Here is an 11648-nt window from a genome sequence, read left to right on the forward strand (position 1 = left end):
GACACCAGGCATGTATCCATGCAAATGACACGGACACCATACTTCTGTCTCCCATGCCTGCCACAGGCAACGGCTACACAAGACTGGCTGCCAGTGAAACTCGGAGCCAGGGAACTCTTGTCCTTCAACCTCTTGTCTTATCCTCTCCTCTCTTCCTCTTAGAGACGACTGCAGACTCCTCCTTTTGTGCTGTGTGCGCTAACCCAGCTCTTGGGCCTGTTGTCATCATTTTGGAATTTGTCTCTGCAGTATCAGGGCTTTAAAAGCAGAGCGTGGAAGGATGGGGACAGCTGGGTCAGCAGATGCTTCTGGAAGTTAATGGTTTCTCCATGTGCGTATTGTGGAAGCCAACATGAGTCCCTGGGGACAGGAGCAGGAGATGAGCTGAGGGGCTGGAGGGACATGGGTCAGAGGCTCCACTCTCAGTACATCCTTGGCAGGGCTCAAAACTGAGAGAAGGCCTAGAGGGACAGAGGACCAGCTAGGGTCACTGATGAGTCGCTTTGTAAACTGTGCCTTGGAGACCGGAGAGGAAATGAAGGAAGCCCTGGCTGGAGTGGCTGGGAAAGGGAGATGAGCATGTCAGGGGAGGAAGGAAGGAACAGAAGTGGAGGGCGTGACAGGAGCTAGCACACCTGCTGGGGCTGAGGAGAGAAGTGTCTGGAAATGAATAACTTTCCACCTGTTCTGCCATTCCAGGGGCCTCTTCACATTAGGCCCTTCCTGGGCCACTTTGTGTAAAGGCTTCCTTTTCTCTATCCCGTTTCCTAGTAGGTTATAAATGTGATTAGAGGGTTGGTGGGTGACTCAGAGAGTATGTTTAGCATATGCAAGGTTTTAGGTTCTGTCCTCTGTCTCTCTCTCTCTCTCTCTCTCTCTCTCTCTCTCTCTCTCTCACACACACACTCACACACACACACAAACATACACACACGCACACAACGCACTTATTCATTTGAGTCTTAGTTTTTCTTCTATAACATGGGATTAATCATTTATTAGATAATATCAGAAAATTATTGTTAATTTGATCATGTGAAGTAACACTTTCATGAATATGCATCGTGTTTCTGTGTTGAAACCAATAGTAAAGTATCCCTTGACAAAACATAATAATGCACTTCATACACCTTAAATACATCTGCAAAAATAAAATCGATGGTGCTTCAGCCATGTGTCCAGTCTACACTGCCGCAGGGACCGTGAACAGAAGCTAAACTTTTCCTCATTTTCCAAAAGTCTGAATTTATGGCACAGGTGTGTGAGGAGGAATAGGAGGGTAAGGAGCAAGGCCTGGGGTGGTGAGAGCAGAGATGAGGTTTTCTTCCTCAGAGGTCAGGAGGCACCCAGGAGAGAACGGGCCCGGGGAAGGCAGGCTATGACCCAGGCCAGAGAAGCGGATGCCACCCTGATGCACAGGCCCACCCTAATCAGGGACAAGGAAAATGTCACAGCCTGGACTGAGGCAAGTAGAGGCCTGTCCCTGTGTATGGTGTCTCTCAAGTGTCCGTCCGCGGTTTCTGTTATCATAGGAGACCAGAGATGGTGACTTAGGAGGAGCAGCTCTGGGGTGTTTAAGATCCGGTGCTGGAAGGCTTGGGTTCCTAGTGAGAGCTGCTCTCTGCTTCTCAGACTGTGCCTTGAGGCTACATCCCTGGGGGGATGGGTGCCCTGTCCTAATGTGGCAAAAAGGAATAAACTCCTTTTACCAAGCCCCTGTATAAGAACACCATTCCTAGTGAAGGAGTCTAATTGCTTCTCATCAGCCCATCCCCTAATAACGTTGCCCCAGAAACATGTAACTTTTGGAGCCCTCTTCGAAGTATAGCAAAGCAACTCCTGGATTCTGGTGGACATGGGGAGGGTGTGGAAGTTCCTGCAATCAGCTCTGATTTTAATGAAATAAAGAAATGTGTATTTTTGCACACGTAACTGTGTACAGTAAGATTCCCAATTGCTGTGATTGGCACTGCTGTCACTACTGTCAAACAGCATGGGCTGTGACATTAGGTCTCAATGGGTGTTAAGTGCTGTGTGTTGCCAACAAAATGTCCAAGTTCCTTCCCCAGCCTTCAGTGGCCAGGTTCTTCCTCAGATTCTCTCTAGACAGAAGTAGCAGGGACTTCTCTTAGTCCTGAGGTGACAGTATGGGGACCGTTTTTTTGTGTTTGTCGTAAGAGGCCTGTCTAGAAGACACAGTTAACACCTGAACTGAATCAAAGAGTATCTGTTGACACAATGCAGAGGAGACATCCATCAAGGCCAGCCTTTAGCCTTTAATTGCAGGTCAGGCACCTGGGATCGGTGGAGAAAACCAGAGTCCACAGAAACCTCCAGTCTCTCTCGTCTTTCAGGACTGGCTGGCTTCCCTTGCCTGCATCCAAAGCCCTCCACCCCAACCTGGCCCGGTGTTCCAAGTTTTCTGGCTATGGCTCAGGAAGGACTAGGGAGTTCCCAGAATGTCTCTGTAGGCTTCAGGGGGAGGCTTGGCAACTGGAAATTGTCAGCCGTCTCCTTGGCAACTAGCAGCCAAATAATTCTGGGAATGGAGCTGCCTGCAGGGCAGCCAAGAGAAGCAGCCTTCCGTCCCAGAAAACTTGAGGTCCTCATTACTTGTGCCAATTGGGTCCTGTTGGGAGACAGAAACCATGCATTAGCTGAAAAAGAATGTTTAACATAAGGAATTGATAACGAGGCCTAAGGTTAATTAGGTAAGGGGGCAGGGAGGTAACAAGAGAAGGCTTGGGTATAGGGAAGCCACATCTGCAAGTGCATCTCCTACTTTCCCACTGGAGGAACCAGAGGAGAGGTTCTCAAGAAAGGAGCCTCTGCAGAGGGGACTCCACTCGGTAGGGCCCTGGAGTAGCTGCCATCTGGAGCTGGGGTCTCTTGGGCAGGGATATAGTGTGGTTGTGGGTGGTGGGGTAGACGATGAAGACACAGATGTGGGAAATCTGCAAACTGGATTCACCTGACACGGCAGAGTGGACCTGCAGCTGCTGAAACGAAGGGGCGCCAGCCATTTGGGTGCTACTTTCTGGGAACACTAGCAGGAGCTTGTCCAAGTGTCCGCTGCGGCCTACGCACTCCCTCTAGTGGCTGAGACCAATAAGGAGTCGTGGCAAAGCAGAAATAGACCTGTGTTAGAAAGCCTAGTGCAGAGAATATAAGCCTGGGCTGAGAAACAGGAACCTTGGGAGTACCATGGCCAGAAAGTTGGGTCTTCCAGCCTTGTCGCTTACAGAAAGAGCAATGCTTTTCTTTGTAGGTGCTGATTCCCGAAGAAGCACATGAGTTGTGAACAGTCCTGCCTGGCCCTGCTTGTTTTGAAGGGTTACTGGCATTCACAGGCTCTGAAAGCTGGAAAGTATTTAAACTGTCACTTTATCTTAAATAATTGTGTGTGTGTGTGTGTGTGTGTGAGAGAGAGAGAGAGAGAGAGAGAGAGAGAGAGAGAGAGAGAGAGAGAGAGAGAGAGAGAGAGAGAGAGAGAGAGAGAGTCAGCTTCCTCTGGAACTGGAGCTATAAAAAAAATTGTGAGCTGCCTGGGAACTGACGCTGGGTCCCATGCAAAAGCAAGAAGTGCTCAAGATTAATGGCTGAGCCCCACCCGTATATCAAATGTGTTTGTTTGTGCGTATGTGTGTCTGTGTGTGAAGTTTAGAGGACTTTTGGGATCGGGTTATCAGGTTCGGTGAGCTTATCCTCTGAGCCATTTTTGGACCCAAGAATTCTTTTTTAGTAGTAATGATAAAAATAACAGCAGCCAGGTACTCTCTCCTGAGGCAAGAACGGCCTTAGGAAAACAATAAAATCATTTTGAACAAATTATATATTAAAAGTAATGGACAAAAGGAAAAAGACAAGTCAAATACCAACTCAGGATAGAAATAGAACCAAGTCCAGAAATACATACCAACGCATACAGATTATAGGGAACAACAAAGGTGGTATTTCAACCACAGCTTATTCAAAAATCATGCAAGCACAATTAACTATGTCTACATTTAAAAACATAGTTGAGCTTTTTACCTCATCTTATTTTAAAGAGAAGGAAGCTTGAAATGTAACATTTAAAGCACTTTCATGAGGAAATGAGACGACTATACAGTCTAGAGTTTGAGAGTTTTCTAAACTAGAAAATCTAGAATCTATAGAGCAACAGGTAGATACCAGATATAAATAGACCAGATCAAAGAGTGCAATATGCATCATAAATAACAAGTTAACGTTTGCCCTACACAAAGCAGTCCTTGAACCCATCAGTAAGAAAGAACTATAACCTAGCAGGAAAAAAGGGAAAAAGACACAAATAGGTGATTTATAGACATGAAAACCCAAATGGCTAGTGAAGTTATGAAATGATGCTTTGACTAGTGAACAGCCGATGACATGCAACATTTTAACAAGTGTGGTACAACTTCTCATTACCAGAAGACTCAAACTTCAGAATGGTCACACCTAGTGCCGAGGAGGTTCAGAGAGAAACTGTATTCCTAGAAGTTCTGGAGGGAGGGGGGCGCCTCAGGCTTTTGAGAAAGGTACCTGTCAAAGCATGTGAAAACTAAAAGTGTGAATCTCTGTGGTGGCCAAATTATACAAAGTCTGAGAGTTAAGCCATGGAGGATGGGGAAGCAAGGTACAATCTAAATGTGTGTGTGTGCGTGTGTGCATATATTTCACAGTGCAGTAATGGCAGAATGATATGTGTATGCATGTTCACATGGGCATACATGTGTGTGCAGGTGTGCATGTGTGAGCACATGCCAGTGGCTGCATCAAGTGAGACCCCCTTGTTGATTGAAGCATTGTTTCTCCCTGGCCCGGGGCTTACTAAGGAGGAGGGACTGTCCAGCCTCGGAGTTCCAAGGACCCGTGTCTGCTGTATCTGCAGCTTTTTACACGGGTTCCGGGCATCCATCTCAGGCTCTCATATTGTTTCTCCCTGGCCCGGGGCTTACTAAGGAGGCTGGACTGTCCAGCCTTGGAGGTCCAAGGACCCGTGTCTGCTGTATCTGCAGCTTTTTACACGGGTTCCGGGCATCCATCTCAGGCTCTCATATTGTTTCTCCCTGGCCCGGGGCTTACTAAGGAGGCTGGACTGTCCAGCCTCGGAGGTCCAAGGACCCGTGTCTGCTGTATCTGCAGCTTTTTACACGGGTTCCGGGCATCCATCTCAGGCTCTCATATTGTTTCTCCCTGGCCCGGGGCTTACTAAGGAGGAGGGACTGTCCAGCCTCGGAGGTCCAAGGACCCGTGTCTGCTGTATCTGCAGCTTTTTACACGGGTTCCGGGCATCCATCTCAGGCTCTTATATTGGTGCTGCAAACATTTTACTGATTGCGCTATCTCCCTAGCTCCCATATGTTATACTATTATGCAACTATTAAAACAATAAGTCACAGAGCGCCAAACGCTATATGATTTCCCTGATATGAGGTCCCTGGAGTAGTCACAATCACAGAAATGGAAAATAGAGTGGTGCTTGCCAGGGCTGGGAAGAAGAGGCAGCAGGGAATTGTTTAACTGAGAGAGAGTTTCAGTTTTGCAAAAAGGAAACAGCCTAGAGATGGGTTATACAACCGTGTGACTATACTTAAAAACAATCTTGTCTCCAAAAAGAAAAAAAAAAGCATATGTAAGACAGCAAGTTTTACTTTATATGCCTATCAAATTTTTTAAAAAGAGCACATTGAAGATTTTTTTGGTTAGGTGAGAAAACCAACATTGTGGCATTTGTAAAATAACTGACAATACATCCAAGTAAATGCCTGCTGGATAATGGAGACCTGCCAGCCTTGAAGTTGCCCTCTACAGAGGAGAGCATAGTGCTCCTCACTTGTCTGGGGCTCCAGAGCTTGCTACTCTGTCAGCTGTGGTGGCTAAGCACCTTTTGAAACAGTCTCCTGCCCTGATGCTCCCTCATCTCAACCCCCCCATGTTAGGCCCCACAGGGCCAGTGGAGGCCCACAGCTGTTTCCAATATACTACACAAACTTTATTGAATCGAGAAGCCCCGTTTATCATCCCTCAGGCCCAGCTCCCCCTGATTAGGTGCAGATGACTGGACAAGCAGTGGGCGGGGCCAGCAATCAAAGAGAAAATTGTTCTGAGTCTGGAGGTGAGAGGAGCAGAAGTCTGGGGAGCTGAAGAGAACCCCAAAGGGGGTCCCAGGCAGCTGGGGGGATGGGTGGCATGGTGGGGCTGAGGCGATTCAAGGGTCGCTGCATGGTGGCTTCTCCTTTCTGGTCATATCTTCTGCCTCCTAACCTCTTTCAAAAGGCACTTCCTACATCAGCAACATCTTTCATTTCCAGACAGCATCTGACTACTCTTCGCTTTCAGCATGATGCCCCGCCAGGACACCTTTGTGAGCACATAAGAAAGGACATAAAATTTCTCTGCTTGGCCTCTCCATGATTCCACTCAAATGCTGAAAATAACCTAGACAATCAAAGGTCTTGGATGTGGGTTCAAGGGGAAACTGGGGCAGATGTTGGGAGTATAGAGGTCATTAGAAGAGTTATTAATGGCACAGACAGACAGACAGCAGCATGGAGGGGGCTTGTTGGGAAGGAAATCAGACACGGGGTTTCTTCTTATATCTTTCTGTGGATGCATGTAGTTTCACAGCAGAAACTTGCAGCCAAGCTCTCTGATTCCCAGGCAGGAAGCAGGTAAGGTGGAACAGGAGGGTGTGGCCACCAATACCACCTTTAGCATAAACTCACTTCCCGAGGTGAGAAACCTTGGCACGTGGTCATGTGTTAGCCAGAGATTCATGATGGATGTTTTGCTGTGGAGGTATGGGGGCCTGAGCAAGAGCTGTATTCTAACAATGCATTCCTGCAGACGGTGGTTCCTGTTACACCTGCATCTCAAAGTGGCTGTTCCCTGACCAGTGGCCCTGACCAGTGGCTACTCTAGTTTATGAGGGGCATTCTCTACCATGCTGTTGTAATATAGTAGTCCCTCTCCCGATGCAGCCACTTAAAATGAAAATGGAAAATCCAGTTTTTAGCTCTTGGTCACCAAGTTTCAGATGCTCAGTTGTTGTAGTGTAGTGACAGTCAAGAAATAGAAGTCAGGCCGGGCAGTGGTAGCGCACGCCTTTAATCCCAGAACTCGGGAGGCTGGGGCAGGCAGATCTTTGTGAGTTTGAGTCCCAGCCTGGTGGTCTACATAGTAAGCTCCGGGACGGCCAGGGCTACACAGTGAGACCCTATCTTGAAAAATAAAAACACACAAACAAAAAGAGAATTAGGAAAGGTTTGTTTCACTCTGCAAACTAACAAGAGAGAAGATTTGTCTTCTAAGGCTACCAGTTAGAGTAACTTTCCATTCAGAACATAGTCAAGGCTTCTGCTTTAAAAAAGTATAGGTATGTTAGAGACCTGTAGGGAATTGTCCCTCCACACAGTGCAGATGTAGAGCTTTCCCGCCCTTGTAGAATATTCTTGAGAGCGCTGTTGGAGTTGCAGGCAGCTCACTTACTTCCTGGGCTCTGCTCTCACTTCTGAATTCTGACCCAGGACGTCACAGGTAAGTAAGAAAAGTAAGCAGGCATTTTGCACTTCAGAGTGTAGATTGCAAGGTGTTTGCCTCGATGCAGAGGCCCGTTCACATTGCACTGTCTCTTTCTCAGGCAAACCATAAAAGGCTGCATCTGATTTCACGAGCTGTGTCTTCACAATGACCCTAAGAGAAAGGGCCAGGGTCTGCATGGTGCAGGAAGAGGAGAGCAACTTTGGCAAAGACCCAGAGGGGAGGATAAGCAAAGCGATGCTGGAACTGCTGGGACACACAGGGAAAAGAATCAGAACATTCTAAAGCAGTCAACACTGATTAAGAGGTTCTCAGTGGCTACAGCAGTCAGCTAGTTAGAGGGTCTGAGAGAAAGGTAAGGCCTCGATGCAGGGTTTCCGATGTAGGTCTAAGGATTTGTATTTCCTGTGTCTGTATGCCTGAGTGTGTATGTGCACACGTACACATTTGGAGGCTAGAAGTTGAATTTAGTGGTGATATCATCTCTTCATCATTTCAATTAAGCTGGCTAAGTAAAATGAGGTCCACCCCACCTCCTGTCACCACCCCGCCCCGCCCCAATCTCCAGGCTCTAGGATCTGTTTCTGCCCTTTATTGCGGGGATTCCAGATGCTTGGAGCCACTCTTAGCTTTGATATGGGTGCTTGGAGGTCTGCACTCAGATCCTCATGTCTGTGCAGCGAGCACCTTAACCTCTGAGCCATCTTCCAGTTCCAGAATTTCTATTTCTAGAACATTCTCAGGTGGCCCTGAGGCTACTGCCCTGGAGTCCACACAGAGAAGCGCTGCTGGAGTGGGACCTGTGCCCTGTGTTCATAGACCTGGTCACTCAAAAGAAGTTCTATCTCTTACAGGATTTAATGCATGCTGATGTGAATGTTAGGGTCCCTGAGAAGTCCCCCAAAGACCACCAGTCACTATGCAATCAGTAAGAGCGTTTTCATTATACCACACACACGTGGGGGTAGCACACACCTGTACAAAATGGTGACAACCTTGAAAGGGACATGTAGGCTCCTTTTAAGCACAGCTACAGGACTTTTAAAAGCAATATGACCATTCTTGGGTAAATCTGGACAAGCCCTAGGCTTTGCCCTTATTTGGTTATCGTGTGTGTGTGTGTGTGTGTGTGTGTGTGTGTGTGTGTGTGTGTGTGTATGTCTCCGGTTCGGGGGTGGGTGGTGGTGGCCTAGGACCAGTACTTGCAGGAACTAAGGCCTCGTTCTTAACTGAGTTATGAGGGTCCTGTTGTGAGACTTTCCTGGCTTCCTCAGTGAGGATGCATTTACCTGGGCATGCACTAGGAAGACCAGCAAAGACAGCCAAGCAGCTGTGGAGTGATGGAGGCTTGGGTAGCACTGATGCAGGAGAAATCTGAGCAGGCCACAGTCCGCATGAGGGTCACTCATTGCCTCAACTTCATCTGTAAAATGTCACCAAGTGCCCATAGGGCTTCTCTGAACACATTCATTCTTCTAAGCTGACACCATCCTTTCTCTTGGACTTCTCACGGTCATGGGTACATGCTCAGTTCCTCAAATGCAAACAACTCTAACAGTTCCTGCTCCTTGGCCCCTTCACAGAGATTTCGCCAGGGGGAACTGGGCTCAGCATGGGGGAAGAGTGGAAGATTATGCAGGTGTGTGTGTTCTCGGATGGACGATATATATAGAACCTGGACTCCATTGCTCTTTGTGCTAATGCGCGTAGGCGTTTCACCTGCAGTATGTCTGTTCACCATATGCATAGCCGGTGCCCTCTTAAACCAGAAGAGGGCGTCAGATAGCCCAGGAACTAGAGTTACAGATGGTTGTGAACCACCATGTGGGTACTGGGAACCCACTTCGGGTGTTCTGGAAGAGCTGCCGAGTCATCTCTCCAACCCCCTCTCTGTTTTTCTTGTTCTGCTACCTCAAGATGACAATGAAGCTGCTTAGCAAACCCTTTTCTGATTATTTATTTGTTTGCTTATTTATTATTTATTTATTATGTGTCTGTGGGCACACATGAATTCACCCATACCACTTCAGCAAGTGAGGGTCAGAGGACAACTTGCGGGAGTCATTTCACTCCTACCTTGAAGGGCCCAGGGATTGAACTCAGGAATTGAATTAGTGACAGGTACCTTTTTCCCCAGGAACCATCTTGCCAACCCACATGAGAGGGATGGGCCTTGGTGAGGCCCTAGAAGTCCATCCAGGAGGAATTCATATTCCTCTTTGTGGAGAGACTCACATTGTCCCAGCATTCAGTGATATAATGGTAACGAGTCAGCAGAAAGAAGACACCACCTTCCAAGAAAGGGAAATTTACATAATCTAGGAAAGGAAAATCCACATATTCTAGAGATCACTAACTGAAGAGAATGCCCTTGCTTTGGTTTCTTCCTGTGATAGGATCACTCAGTGCAGACTTAGCCAGCCTGGAGCTTACTATGTAGACTGAACTGCCCTGAAACTTGTGGCAGTCCCCCTGCCTCTGCATCTCACATGCTGCAACTCTAAATATGTGCCTCAGTGCCCAGCTAGGAAGAACTTTCTAGAAGAACTTTCCTGTAGCTAAAACTCAAAGAAACCAGCCTTGCTCCTGTCCCAAAGACTCATGACTGGGAGAGACAGGGTAGGGGCAAACAGCCTTCTAAGTGAACCCCCATAGCCATGCTCTTGGCTGTGTCCCCTTGACTCCAGCTGGAGTTTCCATCACACCATTCATTCCGAGGTCTCTCCGCCCCCTGCCCACCTCGGTTTAATGATCTCAGATAGACATAAAATGAGCTGAGCTCAGAGTAAGTGACTGAGACATGAACATTGCCTCAGGTCCCTACGGACCCCAGCTGGGTACCAACCCGCCCTAGGCTCCACTTTGACAGGATAAAGTGAACTCATTTATTCAGTTATTTTAAGTGAGCTAACTCGAAGCAGTGCCAGACGACCAAGACATAAATCTTTCCTAGAACCCAGATTCGTTGCCAAACACCTTGGATAAAACTTTCTGCTTGCTGGAGACAGTTTTCCCTCCCCCCCCAAAGTGAGGAGGGAAAAATAGTAAAAAACTAAGGCAATGGGGATGGGGTGGAGTGGTGGGCTAGCAAGTTCTGGGAATGACACAGTTGTCAACACTCTAGTCTTGTAAAGATTCTTCCAGTAAGAAAGGAAAAAAACTTTTTCTCGTGGTGCTGGGGATCAATTCCAGGGCTTTAAGCTTAGCACTCAACCACTGAACCCCACTCCGTGGAGGGCTTTCTCTTTCTCTTTTTGACAAGGTGTCTCTATGTAGCCCAGGCTGGCCTCAAACTCATAGTCCACCTGCCTCAGCATCCCAAGTGTTGGGATTACAAGTGTGTGCTGCCATGCTCAATTTAGAGGTGTGTGTGTGCGTGTTCCTGGATATTGTAGGGCATCACACGTGTAGGCTCTACCTGAGCTAGTCTCTAGCTCTCCTTTTAGTTCTTTGTGTGTGTCCTTTGGGACAAGCTCTCATTAACTGCCTAGGTTAGCATTAGCATTGAACTTGTGCTCCTCCTGCCTCAGGCTCTTGAGTAGCTAGGATTATAGACCTACATAAATGGGTCCAGCAGTCAGATTTTTTAAAAAAAATTCTCTTGAAAGGTGTCAGGGCATCAGGTTGGCTGGTCTGACTATGTTTATTTTCTCTTCAGGCTTTTTTTTTCACTAGTAGGCCAGCTTGTCACATGTCACACCCTGGGCTGTGATCACAGTCTTGTTTTTGTTTTGCTTTTGTTGAGTCAGGGTCTATGTAGCCCTGGCTGACTCACTATGTAGATCACACTGGCCTTGAACTTACAGAGACTCACTTGCCTCTGCTTCCTGAGTGCTGGGATTAAAGGTTCATGCTAGCACACCCTGCTGTGATCATAGTCTTAATGCTTCTAAGCTATAGCAAAAGTCAAGTATACTAGTCACAAACTTTCTGAAAGTCTTCATAAATGGAGGGACTCTTTTCCCCAGGGGCACAGAGCAGCTCAGAACAGGCTGGTGAGTGCTGTGTATGCAGGCTTCGCGATGTATCTACTGCCTTCATCCCCTTAGCAAAGGCGTTCTCCAAAGTTTCTGTTGTTTGCGGTAGACAGCAACAAACACACA

The sequence above is a fragment of the Mesocricetus auratus genome, unplaced genomic scaffold, assembly GCF_017639785.1.
Source record: "Mesocricetus auratus isolate SY011 unplaced genomic scaffold, BCM_Maur_2.0 Super-Scaffold_100022, whole genome shotgun sequence".
Taxonomy (NCBI): domain Eukaryota; kingdom Metazoa; phylum Chordata; class Mammalia; order Rodentia; family Cricetidae; genus Mesocricetus; species Mesocricetus auratus.